Source organism: Lagopus muta, chromosome 8 (assembly GCF_023343835.1).
Source record: "Lagopus muta isolate bLagMut1 chromosome 8, bLagMut1 primary, whole genome shotgun sequence".
In the NCBI taxonomy this organism is placed as follows: Eukaryota; Metazoa; Chordata; class Aves; order Galliformes; family Phasianidae; genus Lagopus; species Lagopus muta.
In genome coordinates, this window is record NC_064440.1 from 8,267,973 (window position 1) to 8,288,729 (window position 20,757).

General features: G+C 40.3%; 1 long non-coding RNA gene across 1 annotated transcript in view; it reads left to right on the forward strand.

Moving 5' to 3' along the window:
• The window catches only part of LOC125696735 (uncharacterized), a 111,404-nt gene that overhangs the window by 84,750 nt on the left and 5,897 nt on the right, over positions 1-20,757 (forward strand). Inside the window, exon 2 of the long non-coding RNA XR_007378488.1 lies at positions 17,424-17,480. This is a non-coding gene — a long non-coding RNA (uncharacterized LOC125696735). The remainder of the gene's footprint in view (positions 1-17,423; positions 17,481-20,757) is intronic.

The following is a 20,757-nucleotide window of genomic DNA, read 5'->3' on the forward strand; positions in this document are numbered from 1 at the left end:
AGCACAGTTCTCTCTATTAGCGCATAACTGGTCAGTCAACTGCTTCTGCATTGTATGTCTTGGTTGCCTCAAGGCTGCAACACCTCTCCAAACTTTTTTTTTTCTCAGAATAATTAATAATATATTGCTAGATATCTCTCTAATTTTACTCCTGTAAGGTTGCAGGGTTGGATTCCTCTTAGACTTTTCATGAAACTTCATATGCTTGAGATATTCCTCTTCCACACCTGCTTGGATTGTGTCAGTACACCAGTAGTATTCATAAGCAAATATGATTCTAATTTAGGCCCTCTTTTGTCATTGATGCATGAGAGATTTACAGGCATTAATAGGAGTTAGGATGTAAATCCCTTGACCGACAATAGTGGAGAATAACCTTCTTCATATAGATTCTGATGACCTATGAACTAAGGGTCAAGTGGGCCATGCTACAAATTATCTGACAGCAACAGATGCCAAAGTCTTGAGAGGGGGAAAAAATAATGAATAACTCAGGGCTAGAAAATGCCTGGTGTATTTGCACAAGGAAAAAGAAATAGCAGCTATTCCTGTAACTTCATGCATCAGCTGGTGACATGGCCACAAATTATAAAGAAGTAAAACAAAGATTCCCTCTTGCCTGGCAGCAAGCTTCCTTCTTCATCCTAAAACATACAAGAAGAGTTCCAAAATAAACAGTCATCACAATTAATTGCAAGTACTTGTTTTCAAGTGCGTTTTCAGCATAAGGAAATGTTTGGAGAGTCAAGCAACAGAAACCACAAAGTATGTCAATTCTGCAAATAAATGGTGTTTTCATAACTCTAAGATAATCATCTTAATTTTCCACTCCTTTGCCTCATGTTTTGTTCCTGTCTAGCTCCATTTATTCCAATAGGGATTGAATCTACACCACATCAGGTCTGTATCAGTCCTATATCAGTTCTAAGCCAGAGAAAGATCACACCAAGTGTAATATCTCACAGGCTTTGTGGTCTGTTTTCACATCTGTGCCTTCATACTTGATTTTGAAATCCCACGTCGTGACTATTTGCTGTTGTACTTCATCGCCCCACAGGTGTACAAGGTACCATGCATGCAGGGAATAGGCACAGGTCTGAACTACAGACTGCAGATTGCTTGGGCTTTTATTTTCTATCCACATTAAAAACATTCTCATTTTTCAAACTGGACATGATTTTTTTTCCACAGTAAGTCATAAACATTCAAATTCTTGCAGAGATTTTCACACTTGTGTATATTGCTGATGAGCTTTGTCTGTGAACACAACAGTTGACATTAAAGGAAGCATAAACAAAAAATCCTGGTGGAATGTGGCTTGTGTTAGAATAAGGGTGGAAAAGAAAAGAAAGAAAAGTGTGAACATTATTTTCAAAATACAATCTTTACTTACTAGCACTTTCTATTAGGTGAGGGTTGTTCCCAGAATTTGCTTTTTGCTCAATCTATCTCTTGAGCTCTTTCAACTTTTAATTCAGCAGATGTACGAGCTTTTTATACCAGGCCCATCATTACCAGGGTCATTGATTCACTGTAAGGATGCCTCAAAATGGAGCATAAGGAGCTGCAGCATTTTTATCTACTCAATAATTTGTTGAAAATGTAAACATTAATGAAGCTAAGGGCAGCATGACAAAACATTGAAAAGGTCGGGGGAGTCATTTGTTCTCATTTCCTTGAAGGCAAATGTTCATTTAGCAGAAACTTTCTGTGGGACTCTACTTCTGAGCCACTAGCCAAACAGTGACATTCAGAAGTATTTGTTATTTCTGTCTACATCCTTTTCTTTCTGCTTGCAAACCACTGTGCAGGGAGTTTGAACAACAAGACCCCACTCAGCATCCCTTCCTCTCAAGCTACAAGTCTGCAATTCTGTCATTAAGTCAATTGTTTTTTAAGGCTAATTTAACATAGGGGCAACCGGTGCCACCTGGGTATTGCTCAGACTCCCCGTGCATGCAGGGTAGGGGTGCCAGCCTGGGATGGAGTCAAAGCACAAACCAATGGGACCAGGAGAGGGAGAGGAGAACTTAGGGAACAACAGGGATCTGGGAGGCACGGTGGAAAACTCTTGGTGAGGTGTTAAAGAGAAAATGAGAGCAGCTTATTGAATCTATTTGCAGATACCTATAAAAAAAGTGAAGATGTCATCTTCCATTCCATGTTGGCCTTTTGTTCTTGTGGCAACCAGCAGCGTTGGTTTCCTTGCAGGCGCTATTGAAAACAAGATACCAGATCTAAAGGGGCTGTCTGTTTTAAAACAAAATTTACAATTAGAGGACTCTATATGCTTTCAGTGGAAGGAAAAGAAGAAATTACATAGTAGCTATGATCTGCTACTGGTTTTGTTTGTATTTGTTTAAAGATTTGTGGTGGGGAAGCTGGAAATGATTCTTTATATTCCAAGTGAGATAACAGACATCTCAAATTATGCCATCATCTTTCTTGTACTAACTGAGGGGCCCAATTTTCTTTTGATTTTCTGAAAAAGTTCATGAGCATCTGCGCTACGTTCACAGCATTACTGGAAACTTGAATGGCAAAGGTCACCTTTCGGGTTTGATAGATGCTGTGCGGTGCTGGTGGCTTCCAAATGGCAGCAGCGGATCCTTGGGCTGTAAGGTGTTTCACCTTAAGAAGGTGTTTCATATGTTGTCCATGTTTAAAGATGCTTTGGAGAGTGCAGCAGGGAAGCTAGTGAATCAGTTTTGTATGCTATCACCATCAGTTTTGTATGCTATAACGTTAATGTCCAAGAACTGCTGGCTGTGATTACTCAGCCAATTTTGGTACAACCTGAAATGATATTACTTCCATACAGTTTGGCAGAGAACACCATTTGGTTGTACAGACAGATCATGTTTGATTCTGCTGGTTTTATGGAGTGAAAAGAGTGTGAACATGACTGTGGTTATCTGCTTTTATTTTCAAGGATGGAAACAAATCTTAAGCCATTAAAACAGTATAAAAAGGTCACTTCAAAGCAAACCTATTTATATTTGAAATGATGAGCAAAAACACCTCTATTTTGTTCAAAAGAAAGAGTACCAGGCATCACATGTATATCTCATCTGACACAAATGCTTGTTTACAGCAGTAGAATGTCCATGATCAATGTAGAATTTGAATCAAACCTTATATTTAGTGCAGTACCTTATATTTAAATAGCAACATTAGGACCTAATGTATTCTCAGCAACTGATGAATATTGGCAATATTGGCAATGGAGACTGAAAAAATATATAGGAAATAATAACATGCCAAGCAGTGCCAGTTTATTATAGTGCTGATTAGAAATGAGGCAGTCCAAAGTTATCATTTAAATACCTAAGTATCTTTATATATGACATAATATATGTATGAATACGTATATATAAACATATAGACATGCATTTATGGTATAAAAGCAGGGGCACATTTGGAAACAAAGCATATTGAAAGTGAAATCAAAGTAACCTGTAGTATTTTTGGAATTAGTTATAGAATTATAGAATCCTTAGAGTTGAAAGCGACCCTTAAAGGCCATCTGATCCAAACCCCCTGCGATGAGCAGGGACATCGACAGCTCCGTCAGGTGCTCAGAGCCCCATCCAGCCTGACCTTGAATGTCTCCAGGAATAGGCTTTCACCACCTCTCTGGGCAACCTGAAGGAAAATTAAGGAGAATCCAGAAAACAGTAAACAATTCTGGTTGGTTCTTGAGACATACAGGGAGAAATAAAAGCAGGATAAATGGTCCTTCATGTACACTAACAGAAAGGGAAAAAAAAGAAAAAAAAAGAAAAAAAAAATGCAGTTACGAAAAACTACAACAACAACAACCAGGAAAAAAAATAAACAAATTTTAAAAAATGGTGGGTTTGGAGGGGAAGCCGGGCAAAATTTAGTTATTTTGGTTCTTTCGCTCAAATCCGGAACAACTCCCTTAACTCCGGCTAAAAATAAAATTGAATGCTTTTAGAGCAGTTGAAGCTAGAAATGGAAACAGTCTCTCTTAAAAAGAAAGAAGAAAGATGGCCAAGGCAAAATTGCTAGAGCATCAAGTCACGTATTGGAATGAGTCTGTAGGAGATTTGTTTCTCATTACCTTGAGAGCCAGCACAGCACAGTGAGCTTGTCGACTTACACTTAATCCATTCTGGCCAAAGATACTGAGCTGTGAAGGACACAGGATGCACCCAGGTCAAGCAAGAGCTTTCTTTGCAAGGACAAGTGAAATGCAGGGCACATTGCACTGAGCAAAACTCCCATTTCTGCCATGCTCAGAACCATCTCCTTCCTGTGGCAGAGGGGAGCTGGGTGGTGCTGCAGGGCTGCATTGCATTATTTTAGATAGTCTCTTGGACACCCACCATCATGCACACATGGATCCCAGTAGCAGCCTCTAATGCATGTACAGGCAAATGAGACCCCCTTAGAAGACTTCAGGTGATGATTAATTTTGTTCAGGTTTGTAACATTTCTCTTTGCATCTTTGACATTTCATAAGATAAGCAGAAGGTGTTGTTTAGTGAGTCTTGTTAAATGGATGAAAATATGAAATAAAGGTGTGAGTCCTTTCAGGTAGCTCAGATTCAGAATGTTTTAGATCTTGTATGCTTAAATCATCTCTACATGCAGACAAATACGTACACTTATAGAGAAGCAAAACTTCTGTCAGGGAAAAGCCTGCCAGAAACAAGTCAGTTCAGGCAAAGCTACATGTGCATACTTTGCCTAGGAGAAATATTCTTGTTACATAAAAATCCCACTATTAATCAAAAATCACATTATAGCTTCTGGAATGAAGTTTCCTTTACTACTCTTTCATAATAAGTCTAAGATAAGATAAAATTGGTAATTGTACATTCTCTTCTGATAGAAGATAATACTAAAGTGCTATAGAAATTTGAGTTACAAGAATATATTCACCCCACTAATATGCTTCCATTATGCAGCCTTTACTGATTTATTCATTATACATTTTCTCCATACATAGAAAATTTTAATTGAAAGTTACTTATTACATTGTTACCAAATGTTAACTAGGAAGTTTTCTTTAATTAACCAATCATTAACACTAGGAGAGCTACTTTATTTCCATAGTGCATTTAGCAAGAGCAGGAATAACACAGGCATTACCAACAATAGTTTTACAGCACTGTTTATTATGTGAACGCTTATGGGGACTGAACATGCAGCTTGCTGAGATAGCAAACTTATTTAAATTACGTTTATGACTTTTCTTAATAAATTATTTAATGACACACAACATTCAGGCAAGGAATCTATCTGATGCAATGACATCAAAGATATGGCACTGCCAAAGATTACAAGAGTTTGTAAAGTTTGGCAAAAATACAACTTGGCATCGTGGTCACCAGCACAAAAAAGGGTGAGGATAGGATACCCAGACCTGTGGTTGAATCTAAGTCTTTTTTTTTTTTTTCTTTTGTATATTTTGCATTTCAGGGAGGTCAGTTTTGATACCTTTTTGGTGTTGCCGTATCCCCTGTAATGTCTTCCATAGCCTTGGCAGAATAAGCACTATCCTTCAGACTAGATCGGCGTCCCATTCTCTCAGGTCCTGTGCAAACAGGTATCTGAAAGTAATCCATTCCCCTGATGAGGTAGAAAGAAAGGCACAAAGAGGCACCCACAGATGGACATGTTACAGTGAAGGAAAATTTCCTGGTAGGCAAACACAAAAGCGCACAGCAAAAATTCCAGTCCTCTGGTGTTGAGCATTTTCTTGAATGAGTTCTGGCTTTTAACTTGATATCAAATTTATCCAAAAGCAAGTCAGGGGGTCCCATTGCACAATAGAATCCATTAAAAGCCCCTCTCCTGTCCATCCACAGAGGTTCCCACTGCTGCCAGTGAACAGCCACAGAAGCTGAACACAGACCCAGCTTTCGTGTAATTGCTACTGACTGACGGAACCAGCCCATCTGTGGGGTACAGCCAGGCATCCTTCAAGAGTTCTTAAGCTATGCTTGCAGATATGTCCTGTGTTTAGCAATATCCATAACTACACTGTAAACATCTCACCTTTCTGATGGCACATCCCAAGAACTGCAGAAGACTGAGTCATTGGTACCTTAACAAACTCTTTGGTTGGCAGAACCTAAATCTGACTCAGACTCAACTGTCAGCTTTTGTTTCCACAACAAACTCAGTGAAAATCACAGTAGCACACAATAGCTGGGAGTAGCTACTGGAAGAGGTCTGAAGAAATACCACTGGCAATTAAACACAGTACTAAATGAGAAAAATCCTCTCTGTAATTTCATAGGCATTGACCTATGCATTAATTCAAAAGATAGACCTAATGCCCCTAATTACTTCATATCGGCCTTGAGTTGAGTTGCAGTTCAGCATCTCTTACATATTCTAGGACCACAAAAAAGGTGACCTGAAACGCGTGGACAATTGGCAATGATAATACACACATATGTATTGTACACATGTATACATGTATGTGGACGTATGTGGACAATGTACAATGGTCACATGCACAGAAGCTTCCTAGCAGCTTGCCATGGACTGTGAAGGAGTCACTTTGGGTCATTTCCAGGTTGAGCTGTATCCAAAAGTATGTTCCTTGTCGGACCAAAAGCCACCTATAGGCATTAGAGTAGGGGCTTTGCCTTCTGCTCCCATGCCTTTGGTCATGGCCAGAGTGTGTTTACCCCAGCACCAGCCACAGCCCTCTGACAACTGTAGCCTTGACCTCCCATTCCTATGCATGTCTTATGACATCTGAGATGCTTGCTGAGAAGTGCAGTCTTTGTCTGATTGCAGCATATGCAACACAGCAAAGACCCCAACACAACAGCTATATCAACCTGTCCCTGTACTCTCTTCCTAACTGCGTGAAAACTGGAGTAATTTCAGGCAGGATTTATAAAAGCTGAGCTGCACATGAGGTTGTTACTTATTTCATCTTTCTTAAGTTAGTGGTTTCCGTCTCGAGCTCCTTGCAGCAAACAAACCTGAATGGTGGTTATTTCTGAAGCCGCTCGTACCCTGTGTGTCTTGGCCTCCAGCCTGAAGCTTTGCATTGCAACAAGCCCAAAGAATTACATAAGAAAACCACACAGTGATGTTACTCAATAGCTGCAGAGAGCTATAATCGTTTATAGGAGCCAAATTCAGGATTGATGAGTAAGCATCAGAGTTACACCCATCTGAAGGCAGCAAGTCGAGCTGCCTGTGAGTTGTGTTTATAATGGTGCCCCTTCAGAGCAGAAGTTCGCCCAGGGAGGCTAAGCTGGAATAATTTAAAACTCTTTCCAACCCCTTAAAGCCAAATTCTTCCTTGTCTTAGACTTTGTGTACTCCACTGATGTCAATAGGCATGTTGAGACTGTAAATCAGGCCAGAAGTTGGCCCTTGTTTGGTCCAATTACCCCATAATAAACTCCCTGAGGACTGCTGCACTGATGTGTAATTTGCATCCTTGCTCCTCTGAAATGGTATATTTATGTTTATAGATTGAGTTCGCTGTTCTAAGGGAGGAGAAAGGCTGCCTGAATCATTCACAAATGGGAAAATCCATATATTTGAAACTTGGTATGAAATATTTGCTTTTGGGCTGAAACTTTGTATACTAAGCTGCTGTCTAGAGTAAATATTTACCGCCAAGTTACAACAAGTTCTGAGAAGATGTGATTTTCTGAAACACTGGCGCATCAGGGTGCGACTTTCCCCCAGTAAAACACTGAGTTAATTGTAGGTTTTGTAAATGTTATCAAGTATAATCTTGAAATTATTTTTTAAACGCTCAGTAATGTTTTTTAACCACTTAACAAGCAGCTGGTTTTGTGTTTGAATCACAAGTTCTTAAGCAGACAACTGTTTTCTTTTCAGTGACTTTGTCAGGCTTAACCAGGGATTAATTTGACTGCAGGTGTCAGATAAGCACAGTATTTTAGCAGCACTACCGAGAACCATGTGGACAAAATGAAGAAGCATGAAGGCATTTTGGTCAAAACTTTGAAAGATTGATGGAAGTGAGCTACGCTGCTTAAATATCTCTGTCCATCCAAAAGAGCTAAACGTGCGAGCAGGGTGCAGAGTACACTGCAGCTATTATTTTGCTATGTTCCCTATTAACACAGGTTAGAGTTTTTTAGTCGCAATTTCTCTGTCGACATAAAATCTAGCAAGTGGCCTTAATAAATCACACGGTGACAGCTAATGTGGTTGGCCAGTGCTGAACGCAAATGGACTCTTCTTTTTAAGCTGCTGCTGCTTAGGTCGTCTGCGTCAGCACCACTCCTCAACAAACATCTGCAGTTCATCTTATCGTTTGAAGAAATATATGAGTTCCTCCATTGGTGTGGGTTTTTTTTGGTTTTTTTTTGGGTTGTGTGGTTTTTTTTTTGGTTTTTTTTTTTTCCCCAGCTTCAGCTTCTTGATTTGCTTGAACACCATCTGCTCCATATAAAATTCAGGGAATTTGTGAAATGTGCATGCAGCGAGAAAATTTTAATTGCATTAGCCTTTCTTTTTTGATCGAGATAACTTCACTTTTTGTACCCACCATCTCCTGACATGTTAAGTGAAGCAGATATATGTGTCTGATGTACTGCCTACTAGTTGTCTGTAAGGTTTTCTATCTCTGTAATGCATTAGCACTTCAGGTACAAAACCAAAGTCCATTCCTTGCAGCTTTTAGGGGGTATTTTAACACTGTTTGAGTTACACATCCAAAAGCACTTTAGCAGTAGGAATCTCTTTTAAAGAATCTACTCATCACTCTGCACCTTATGTGCATCAAACCAACAAAACAATTTAATTGCCCCTAGAATTAAAGCCGAGGAGACAAACAATTGTGTACAACGTTCTTTCCCAGCCTGCCCGCAGCCCGGCTGCACAACACATATGTCATGGCATGGAATTGCCACAGGGTGGTAGAAGTAGTGCAGCTCCGCACACACCAGCCAAGAAAAGAAAGGAGAAACTTTTGAGAGAAGGGGAAGTCGCTTTGCAGTGAGCCTAAACAGAGGTATCAAAAATAAGGGATACTTCATGGTAAATCCAGATGGTTCAACATTTGACCCATATCTAATCCCTGCTCCTAGCATGCACCACCGCCATCACTGCTGTCATAACAGAGCACATGCAGCTAAAATCGCTGATGTTCCAGGAGGCACCACACATTTCGTAGAAAATTAAATTTTGAAGCCTATTGTAGGAACAGAAAACAAACTCTTGACAGCGTGTTATGGCTCCAGCTCTGAGAGGAGTGCTACTGGGTGCACTGAAGGAATTCCTCCAGGTTGCAGCATGCTGCTGCATTTTGTTGTGATAATGCCGTACAAAACATCGAGCTGTGCTTTTATCTTAAAAGGATACTTAGATGGGACCTACTTGTTGTATTAATCATCTACTAAAAGGGTGGGGGGATTGTTCACAGGCAGAGAAATTAATCAAAAATAGAAATTCTGCCTTACTTTTTGTCAGGACTGTATATAGGACTAAGTCCTACAGCGCATCATCTGCTTTTTGAAGGCATAAGGAGGGATACAAACAAACAAAATCCTTGGTTTGTGGCAATTACGGTATTGTCAGTGATGTTCTGATTTACCTCAGGTGAGGCTGCCTTGATACATAGATGTTCATTTATAATAACGAAAGAATTCCAGAGAAACCATGATTAACAATAATAATGACGATAAAAAGATTAAATAAAGTAAGAAACATAGATTATGTTTTCTAGAAATGTAATAAATAACTTCCAAATATCTCCATGCTTTATGCTGGGATGAAGGCAGTCACGTTCATCTAACAGACAGGAGCACTGGGCTCACGACCCTCAATATATGGAATACACGGCATACTCAGAAATGGGCACAGTTTGTGTAGTATAGTATCATGTTTTAAGCAGTTCATAAAAGAAGCTGAGTGACAACATAACAGTGTGGATGATATAAAATAATGTAAACCTCCCTTCAAATATCAAGCAGGTTTTTTTTCTGCCTCAACTCACTTTCCACAATAGAGTGAGTGAAAAATCCATAGAGAATAAAATCAGTGATCCCTTTGAGCAAGGATACAAATTTACCTAGATATGTCAACCACACAGATTTATGGGACAAGGAGTTTTTCACCCTGAAGAAAGAAGCTTTCTTGTCAGTCATCTAGGAAAGGAAAAAAAAAGAAAAAAAAAAAAAGAAAAAAAAACCTGAAAATAAAGCTCTCTGAGTTATTTTCATGTTTTAGGATATATAGGAAATTTCTGTTAGGGGTTTTTGGCTTTCTTTTGTTGGTTGTTTTTTAAGGATTTTTTTTTTTTTTTAAGTGGCATTTTTTCTTTACGCTCTCCCATAGCCATGGAACGGTTTTCTTCATGGATGTATAAGAAACACTTGTGTTGTGCTGCTGTTAACGGTATGATTTGTTAGTGCACTTTTATGTATGGAGTGTCTGCATCTGGTAAGGTCTACAACTGTACCTCCTTGACAGTGCCAGATGTTGTGGAGATAAAATGCCTCCTGTGCGAGGAACTGCTGGAGCCGGGCTCCCTGATAGGTGTTCTTAATACACTTTAAAAAGGCATCTGTCTTAAAATAATTTCAACATCTTACTTTTCTACTTATTGTTTTGTCTGATCTCTCTTGTTTCTCTGGAAATATTTTCATGCCCCGACTAACGTAATTTTAAACTTTCAGTTTCAGCTTCTCTCAGCTTTTTCACTTTGAAACCATTGCCCTGATGAAAGGGGGAATTGGGAGAAAAGGGTTGTCACAGACTCAGATGAGGTTAATTAGATCTGCCCAACCAAGTAAAACAATTGGTCTGTGGGTATTTTTAAACCAGAACAGGCACAAAACAGCACGCAAAACATGAGTCTGCATTCACCCAAAGTTTGTTCAAAGCATTTCAGGGCAGAGACAAGGGGCTGGTGGAAGGCAGAAGAGGAGCCCTGCTTCCCTCACATCCCCATAACTCACAGCATTGTCGCCCTCTTTAAATAGTAATGATACTTGACCCTTATTAGTATTTCTGGGCAATATATGAGCTTGAGTTTCCTAGGGTGAAAGCTAATGCCTCGGACCACCCTTTAGACCACCATTCTATCTAGTTATAGTACATATTAATGTTATTCTTGGGTCATTTAACTTACTCTCAGTGAAGGGTGGAGAATGGCGCTAAGCTGTAAATCAGCTCTGTCCTGGAATGGATCCGTGCCATAAGAGATCATCTCGAAAATTCCAGCCTTGTCTGACCATGGTAAAGAGATTATGGTATGTAAAATTCTGCTAAACATAGCTTGCTTCAGTTCTGCACTTCTCTGCTTGCTTGTCTGCAGGGAAAGGTTAAGATCTGTTTCTGCGGACAGTGCCCTGGAAAGGAATATTGCTCTCATAAAACCCCAAGGGCTCAAACTTTACCCACATGTGGTTAAACTCTCCATCGTTCCTAAAGGTGAGCTGCGGCAGCGAGGAGATTTATTAAACAAGGCCACTGATGCTGTGCATAAAAATTATGCTTTTAAACCTCGGGGAAAAAAAAAATGAGTTCATAAATGCATTGTACTTAAAAGGTATCCTCTGTGGTGTCAGCGTTCACACCCAAAATGATGGCTTGAGGTGTTCGGTGGCGTAGTTCATTTAGCTAAGAGCTGATTGCTGGAGATGAGTTCATTTAAAAACCAAATGTATTGCTCCCTTAGCAATGTCTCACTGACTGTTCCTAAAAATCATAAATATTTTCCACGCTGTTCTGGCAAACAAATGATGTTTACCTTCAGCTTCCCAGCAAAGATGTACGGAGAAGTCCCCAGTCTGCTTGGCAGATGTGCCGTGGTGAGTTTAACAGTAATATATACTGTCATCACGGTTGTCTTCAAATCTTTGAAATCACTTTTGCCTTTTACAATACATATTTAATTGAATGTCTAGCAAGTAGATATGTATATGTATCTTGCATTTGTGGGTGGGCATGTGTGTGCCTAATAAATATATTTAGCGCTTAAACATGGTCTGATGAGTGATTGAGAAATGCCTACGAGAGAGGCTTTGTGTACGCACAGAGTTTGTGACCGTGCGCTCCCCTGAAGCAGCAGAGACAGAGGGGAAAGCAGCGAGGCATCTGCAAATTAACAAATCATCCATCCTAAGGTCATCCACCAATTAGTTTTGCAGAATAACGTAGAACAAAAATGTAATTCTGAGGAGCATTTGTTCTGCCCATTTATCACATAAAATTGTGTAACAATATTAGACACAGGAATTTTTGCTCAACGTATTCCTTACAGTATTACGATGATTTCACAACTTGCTGCAGATGTTTCATGCTGAATAATGCCCATTGGTTGACATTTGTGCTCCTACTGTCAAACTTTTAAATAGCTGTGATACATATATTCCATAGAAACATGCGGGCGAGAGGGAAAGGTAAATAAACACAACCTGATTTGTGAAAGAAAACTTTGCATTCTGTTCTCCTCACTCCCAAGTGGAGCGTTTTCCACATTTCATTCGCTATTTTTAACAGCTACTTGCAGTTTAAATTATTGCTCAGCAACACAGGCTGTTGAGGAAACGTGAATATTCCTGGGATTCAGTGAGTGTGAGCACTTTCCTTCTGCACTGAGGCTGCCACGTCCCTCTGTTGAGATATGCACTAATCCTATTCCGCAGTGTGCACTTATTGCTAATTTTATTGCTTGAGTGGAGCATGCAGTTGTATCTATACCTCCAAAGGCTATTGTTGTTAAATTAATTGAACTGTTTCAAAGCTCCTTTCTCTCTGTTAATTATTTAAAAACAAAATCGAACGTCTTAAAAGAACGATTTACTTCTGAGTGAAACCTAAAGACAATTTTATGTTAGATAAAACACAAATTAATCAGCCACCACTGAAAGAGCCTTGCTCAAAAAAAAATCCTGCAATCACTGTATTGATTCCCTCAACGCATATTTTTCATTTATTGGGACTGTAAGATTATGCCTGGGCCCGCAGCAAAAAAAAGGGAGAAAGAAACAGAGAAATTGGAACTGTACAAAAGGACAAAACCTTGGCTTAGTTTGATCCCAGCAAAATATTTTTTCTGAATTATGCCTTCATTCAGAATTAGTCGCAGAATCATTCTAGATTTATTAACCTATTTATTTTCATGTTCGAAGAAGCACTGCATTCCTATTTATGTGCCACAGTCGAAGAAATTTCAAAACTTTCCTGCTAAACTCTTCCTAGGATGCAGGAAAAGTTTTTGCTAAAAGTAAACTGCGTGAGCAATTTGGTCAGAGGGAGGAGATTTCCCTTGGTAAGCTGTGCTCTATGTCTGTCCCAAACTTTGGCGGCTCTGCTCAAGTTCCTGGCAGCTCAGTGCCCCCCCAGCTGACTCCCTGCCTTCAGCAGAGTTATTGCAGCAAAAAATTTGATTCTTCACCACTGTGAGCATTTTTCAAACGTGCCACAGTGTTGTGCCTGCCTCTCATTGCCCTGCGTGTGCTGAAAAGATTGCAAATGCATAGTTAACTCTGCAGGAAAAAATACAAGAGTGTGTGGGGGGGGAGGGAGGGAAATAAATTTAAAAATCTAGATTCTGCTATTTTCTTCAGTTTGGGGGTCAGATAACATAAAACAAAATACCCGGGAGTTTCAGTGTGTGTTCATTCATAGGCCAGCCCATCCAATACACCCTTTCATCTTAGATTAAGGAATTATAGCGCTGCAAATGAATTTCACATCCAAAATCATTCAGTTTGTCTCCTTTGTCTTCCAGAACCCTAAGCATATGGGACCGTACTAAGTATAGCAAAAATAGCTGCACTATAATCATAATTAGTACCTATTAGCCCTTCTTAGGTGCAAAACCCCAGTGATGAGAACACAGCACGAGAACCGAGATAGAAGAGGATGTGAGGTCTCAGGAGCACAACAGTGTCATTGCTGCCCTTGTGTTTCACCAAGCACACGGCAAGTGGGGGAACTGCTGGGCTGTGGATCCCGCTCCTACATGCCTCTCCCATAGGCACAGAGAAGTGCAGACTGAGCTCTTTTTTACCCCCCTTTCTGAGGCATTTCTTCTTGTCTGAATATGTTTTTCCTCACAAACTTGCTTGTATGTCCCTAAATATATTTTAAAGGGCAACATTATTAATTTTTAATAACTGAAGTATTAAAATCTGTCCATCATGATGCTGAGGGGAGATTTTTCGTTGGTCATACTTTAGGCGGCAGCTGTTTTACAGCGTTAGGAACAGCTATTGGTGACCAACCTAAAGTCTGAACTTTTCACTGAATTATTTTGTGGGCTCGGCTTTGGCATTGCACGCAGCTTAGATGCAGTTTCAGCCTCTCCTCTATAATTGGTATGAGTTATACGCAATTACAGACATAAGGGATTGTCGTTTAAAAATAAATTAAAAGAAACCTGGCATGCAAATTTAAGATGAAGTTTTCCTGCCCAGCAATATTTTGGAAAATGTCTGCTTTTAGATCCAGAGTGCAAAAATGCAAATGTTTACATTAGCAAGCCGCAAGCCACATTTTCAAAAGCAAAGATTCCAAACCGTGCATGAGAAATCAGTGTGCATTTCTATTTCTACACGGGAAAAAAAAAAAAAAAAAAACACAGGTCTCTTTCTATAGGTGGCTTTGTACCGAGTGTAATTCACTTTGGCAGCACGTGGGCTGCCCAGCAACACAGCGGGGCTCGTTTCGATGGGACTGATGTGCACTGAGGGGACATTCCTAGGAGTGAGGCATGGTGCTGATCTGCGCTGCATTGCCCTATAAACACGGATCCCAGCAATCTCAGTCCCGTCCGGCACTGTCCAGCTCCCCCTCAGCCAGTCAGCATCCCTCACATCCCTCCCGTGTCCCTGCTTTGCTGCAAGGAGTGATTGAATGCAAAGGCTGTCATTATGTTCAGGGCTTCGTGTTATCCCTGTTGGCTTCAAGCATAAAATCAGAGGAGAGCCCGAGACAGCTCATAAAAGTGGAGTCACGTGCAGGGAGAAGAGTATAGATATCATAACCTATGTGTGAAGGAACAGAGAGGGAGGTTATGATCATTGTCTAAGGAGATCTGTTCAAACAGTCTAATAGAAAGATGCCTGCTTTGAATCAACATTACACTTTTGCTAGGGGTTACAATTTACAGTTCCAGCATGATCTTTTGAGATCGGGCGAATACATTTAATATAGAGACATTTGCGCAGCTTCCCAAACATGCATCATGCCTTGCACCGCAAGCTCTGCAACTTCTTTCTTTTAATCGATAGCTCATAAGTATTCACTGAAAGATATGTTGGTATTCTGCGGGCAAAACTTGCAGAATCGCCACCACTGTACTAAAATCAACATTTACCTTTGAACCTTTTCTTGGAACTGACAAAATAATGGCACACTTAAAGAATTTTTAATTTATTACCAGCGGTGAGTTTGGATGTGCGCTATATAAACCACTACCACATTTTCCATCTAATTAACACAGAGAAATCTGTTAAGAAAGCAAAGGAAAACTATGATTCAACAGCCGGGTCCATGCCATGAATATGCAAAGGAGACAAGGGAAACTTTACCTCCGCGCTTCCTTCTGCAGCTCCAACCCTCCCTGCAGCCCTCTCCTCCCAGAGCCACCCCCTGCTCCGCCGCTGCCTTTGCATCACTGATCCTAGGGCTTGGGCTATCTGCTCACCTCATGTTCACAGAAAAAAAAAAAAAAAAACATTTTCAAAGGCTGTGAGCTTTTCTTTCTGCGTGTGGAAATATTTTGATTGCCATTAAAGAGATGACAACTCCAAGCCTAGATATAATTAAAAGATGAGGTGCATTTTTAGATACGCTGACTAGTGTACATGCTGGGACATGAGAACATGTCATCTTCATTGGGATTTATTTTGTGGTTAAAGTAATGCGCAACATTTTCTCCAGAGTCATCACTATTTAATTTATTGCCTGAAAAATAAATTAATTTTATTCCCAATTTTTAATAATATATTGCAAGAGCCAAAAAAAAAAAAAAAAGTAGTTTATACTGAAAGGGCAAAATAGCTGATGTCTTGTGTACAGTGCTGGATAGGAAGCTCTGAAAGTATATACAGACTTCAGTGGTCGTGCTGTATTAAACTCAGTAGTTCACAACTCATGGATATCTCTCAGCATACAAAAGTGATCATCACTGTGACTATTTTTTAATAAAAGCATAAGAAAGTAAATGAAGACAGAAGGCCAAAATTGTTAAAGGAATTACGTGATTTGATTTATACTCCCTTGCCAGTGTCAGCTGGGGAGGAAAAGTGAGGAAGAAAAGTGTCACCCTCCCAGGATAAAATTCTCATGTCTCATATTTCAGTATTTAGAGATTTTTTTCAGCCTATTGCTAAGCATCTTCTCAACATCCTACTCAAAACAAGCCTCATCAACAAGAGAAAAGCTCCATCTTTGACCAGCCTATCCACAGTGAAGAGTCTGCCATTCAGCTGCCTGTATCCAGAGATGTTTAATAGCTTATGCAAAAGAGAAAATTGGTTGAGGTAGTTGGGAGCAGCACTATCTCTGACTTTGGGCTCAGGAGTTCCCCCAGGAGCAAAGCTCAGAGGTTTGTGACCCACAAGGAGAGGAAGGAATAGAAATCTCCCTTCCTTGTCTCTGTATTTGGGCTATGAAGTAAAAGATTTGCCCGATTTAATAGGCAACTCCTTATTTGATTCTTCTTTTTTCTCTCCCAAATCTCTTCAGCCAGACCACTCAAAATAATTCAGTTTTAGTTTCAAAGACAATGTAAGATAATCAAAGTGCATTTTTGGCTAATATCCTATTTTCAAAAAACTCTGATATGTTCAAGGATGCTCAACATGTGTTGCTGGGAAGCTACTCTAGTACCGAGCAAAATTATTTGGATGTGATTTTAAGCCTTACTCCATCCTTTCCTACATATCCCTCCTCCCAGGTGCTAAGCCTTCTGCTGCCCATCTTGATTTGTCAAGTGTGATGTTTTTTTCCACTGCTTCAGAATACTGTTACAGAAAAGGAGTCAGTTCTGTCCCATAACTTTGTATACAAGAAGTGGTTTCTGACTGTGACTTAAACCAACAAGTAAGCTCCAGAGAAACAATCACATGGCAGCCCTTTGTCACCAACTACACCAGGAAATCTTGCCATCTCTCTGTGCGCAGTTCATTGTAAATGAGTGTCTTCATGCAATGGGTGTTTTCCATGTAGCTGCATTTGTCCAAATGATTTGTTACTTGAATGATACATATTTTCCCAATGAAATAGAACAAATATATATGGTACCACAATAGCTGACATAGTCTGCCATTCTGCTGAATTGTCATGCATTATAAATTCATATTTCTGTTCTGCCCACATTTTACCATATATATATATTTTTTTTTTTTTTTAAAGGGAAGGAAAGTAGAAGAGAGGAAAAATCATATTTTAACATTTTCCTTCTTTCTTCTTTCTCTTCTCCCCAGACTGAGGAGCCTCCATACCAAGGTGCACACTCACAACAGATCACTGCATGGTTGCAGGTAACTGGGGACTTCAAGAATTGTGTTGGTCTGCCTGTATGGCACTTTGACTCCATCCACCTGTTGACTACATCTGCTTTTGTTAACTACATAATTAAGAGCTTGCTTAAAACAAAGAAAAGAAAATTCTGATGTGCATAATGGCTTATGCTTCTCATTTGTTTCTTCAGTTTTAGCCAAACTTGAGGGAAATGATTATTCTATAAGGAATGTATTTTTGGAGTAGATTTTTGAAGGATTTGCAGAAATCTTTTAAGTGTGAATGTCATGCTGGCCACAAAACTCTGGATTTCAATTTTCTCAAAAGGCTAGGAGGTAAGCTATCAGTTTGGGCCTGGATCTCATTCAAGCTGAGCATAATTGAAGATCCTTGCAACAGATGAGCCTTCTTTCCTGAACTTCCGCAGCAGGTTCAAATGTTTACTGTGGGTCTCCTGAAGTAAATTCCACCTGAGCCGTGATTTAATAATAACAAATGTCCTCTAGTAGACAAAGCGCAGCCCTCAGATGCAGTTGAGTATTTGCTCCAGAATATTAGCCCTGAAGATCTGACTTCATGACCAAAGTATTGACCCAAGAGGTATTTTGCTCTCTCCAGAGTCTGGAGTGACCAAACCACCCTTGGGGAGCAGTTTGCCTTGATGAGCCCCATCTGCTCTTTACCTCCCCACTTGGAATGGCTGCTGCTTAGTAGGCTCACTGATTCCTGCTTTGCTTTTATTTTCCAAATCCCTTGCTAAAGGCTGGATGGCAAACACCACACAGGTGCCTGGCCTCATGTGAGCCATGGAAGAGTCATCACAGGGGAAGGGCACCACAGACCAGCAGTGCAGAAGCAAACATCTCCATTAGCCCATTGACTGCACTGTGAGTCAGGTAGTCCAGCCAGCAGCATCTTCCCATAATTGTTTGTCTTCCCTAATTAGTTAAAGATGGGCCAGTAAATAAACCCCACTCTCCCAAGTTTTCAATATATTTATCATCCAGAGCTGGCAACTCTTCCCCACCAGCTTCCTAATAAATACCATCCACAGGAGCTTTGTGCGTAATTTCTGTGCAGATCCAGCTTGGTCAGTATTTCCAGCTGTTCCACTCAGATCTGTATGATGAGAACAAGCTATTTCTGAATTTTCCACAGCAGTTTATAAATAGTCACATGATAAACAGTGGGTTGTGCTGTGTGCAAGAAATTCAGCAGAGACATGGCCACAGAATATATCATTCCTTGTTTAGGAGGTAAAAGGGGCCTCAGAGATGCTTCCAATCTCTGTAGTTTTATGCAGATCAGGTAGAACAAGGGCAGGTCTCTGTAAATGTGCTTCTACATCATCCCTCTGCTTTGACCACCAGCCCCATTGACCTGGATGGTCCACCTCCATCTTGGTTATCAGTGCCGTGTCCATCTCAGTCATAAATGACACCTCCAGCCTGGTCTGTTTGGGAGCAGCCATCCCATGCTGAGCATCACCCCAGGCTGCAGGGAGCTTTCCTTCCGCTACAGCACCAGCTGTCTTGGGGACACTGAATTTAGACCACAAAATCTTTTTCGCCTGGACCGGCAAACAGCCATCATCTGGGAACAATGAGAGCTGTCAGGATGGGGGAAGGGAATAGGGCAAAGCGAGCAGGGGTTTGAGAGCCGATCGGAAGGAAGGAAACACTCCTTGTGCAAATTTTGCCCTGAAAAACACAAACTTCATTAGCTGGAAATGAAGGCTTGGTCTATTGAGATGTGCCTTGCACTTGGAGAGTAGTGTAGCAGGGACAGGTGACCTATTTTCCTTGGAGAGGAGGGAGAGGCTTCTCTCTATCGATCCCACTCTTCCTGTATCAGTTTATACACTAGCTTCTATGGCTTGAGAAGGAAGCAGCTAGCAATGCAGTGAATCATACACAATGAATAAATCATCTGACTAATTTAGCTTGTTTTTCTGCTCATGTCTGTTCCATGAACAGTTCACCATTTCCCAAAATGTATGTATTATTCAGATTTATCTTGTGGTTTTGGGGGCTGTTTTTTTTTCTTTTTTTTTTTTTCTTTCCAACTTTGCTGCAAGTTAGCAAAAAAAAAAAAAAAAAAAAAAAAAAAAAAAAGAAAGAAAGAAAGAAAGAAAGAAAGAAAGAAAAAGAAAAAGAAAAAGAAAGCTATTAACTCAGGATCACACGCGAGGCTATGCCCAGCCCCAAGCTGGATAAACTCAGTGTGGCTGCTGCAGGTATTTGAAGAAAAGAAAAGAAAAGAAAAGAAAAGAAAAGAAAAGAAAAGAAAAGAAAAGAAAAGAAAAGAAAAGAAAAGAAAAGAAAAGAAAAGAAAAGAAAAGAAAAGAAAAGAAGAGAAGAGAAGAGAAGAGAAGAGAAGAGAAGAGAAGAGAAGAGAAGAGAAGAGAAGAGAAGAGAAGAGAAGAGAAGAGAAGAGAAGAGAAGAGAAGAGAAGAGAAGAGAAGAGAAGAGAAGAGAAGAGAAAGAAAAAGATGAATTCTGCAATTCTGCAAACCGCTGAAGATATCAGAATCCAAAGTTCAGTTTCTACAGATCCACATATCCTTCAGGATAGGTTTTCCCAACATCACAGTCACACAGACACCCATGGTGCCAGCACAACTGAAAGAAAAATGTAAGATCATCAAGATTAGTGCAAGCACTTTTTTGTCACGTGTGGATTTTAAATCCAGTGGGAACCATTAGATCATCCGATCCAACCTCCAGCACAAGTCAAGCCATAAAACTTCCTCCAGTATCTCCTGTATTGAGCCTGATGACTTGTATTTACCCAAACTATACCTAAATCAATCTAAATGCTGGCCTGCACCCACCTCAATGAGCAGCATATGTGGGGTCATGTCACCTAGATGATCTCTTGGCTTCAGCTCTTGCTGAAACAGTGGTAAAAGCAATGGAGAAAGCTCCAGTACTGGATTTGGACAGGGTCTGTAGGATTCAGAGCCCACAGCGAGAGCAGTACCAGATTTGGGATGTGAGGTGCAGCAGAGCAGCGTAACTCCTCTGTGTGTGTAGAGCTGCTCAAAATGCACGTACCCTCACTGTGCAGGAGCAGCCTTTCCTGGAAGCCCTCTGCTTCCAAGAATAAGCCCAACAAACTCCAGTGGCTAAAACCCATTCCTTCCTCAGTCATTTCTTTCATCGTTTGACCAACAAGTTCACCTCACTGCCCCTCTCTTCTGCAAGTTTCACTCACTTGCAATATGCTACTCAACTGTCCTTTATCTGTTCCTATTTCAATACTGTTAAGGTTGCAAAATTAATCTACTGGCATGCA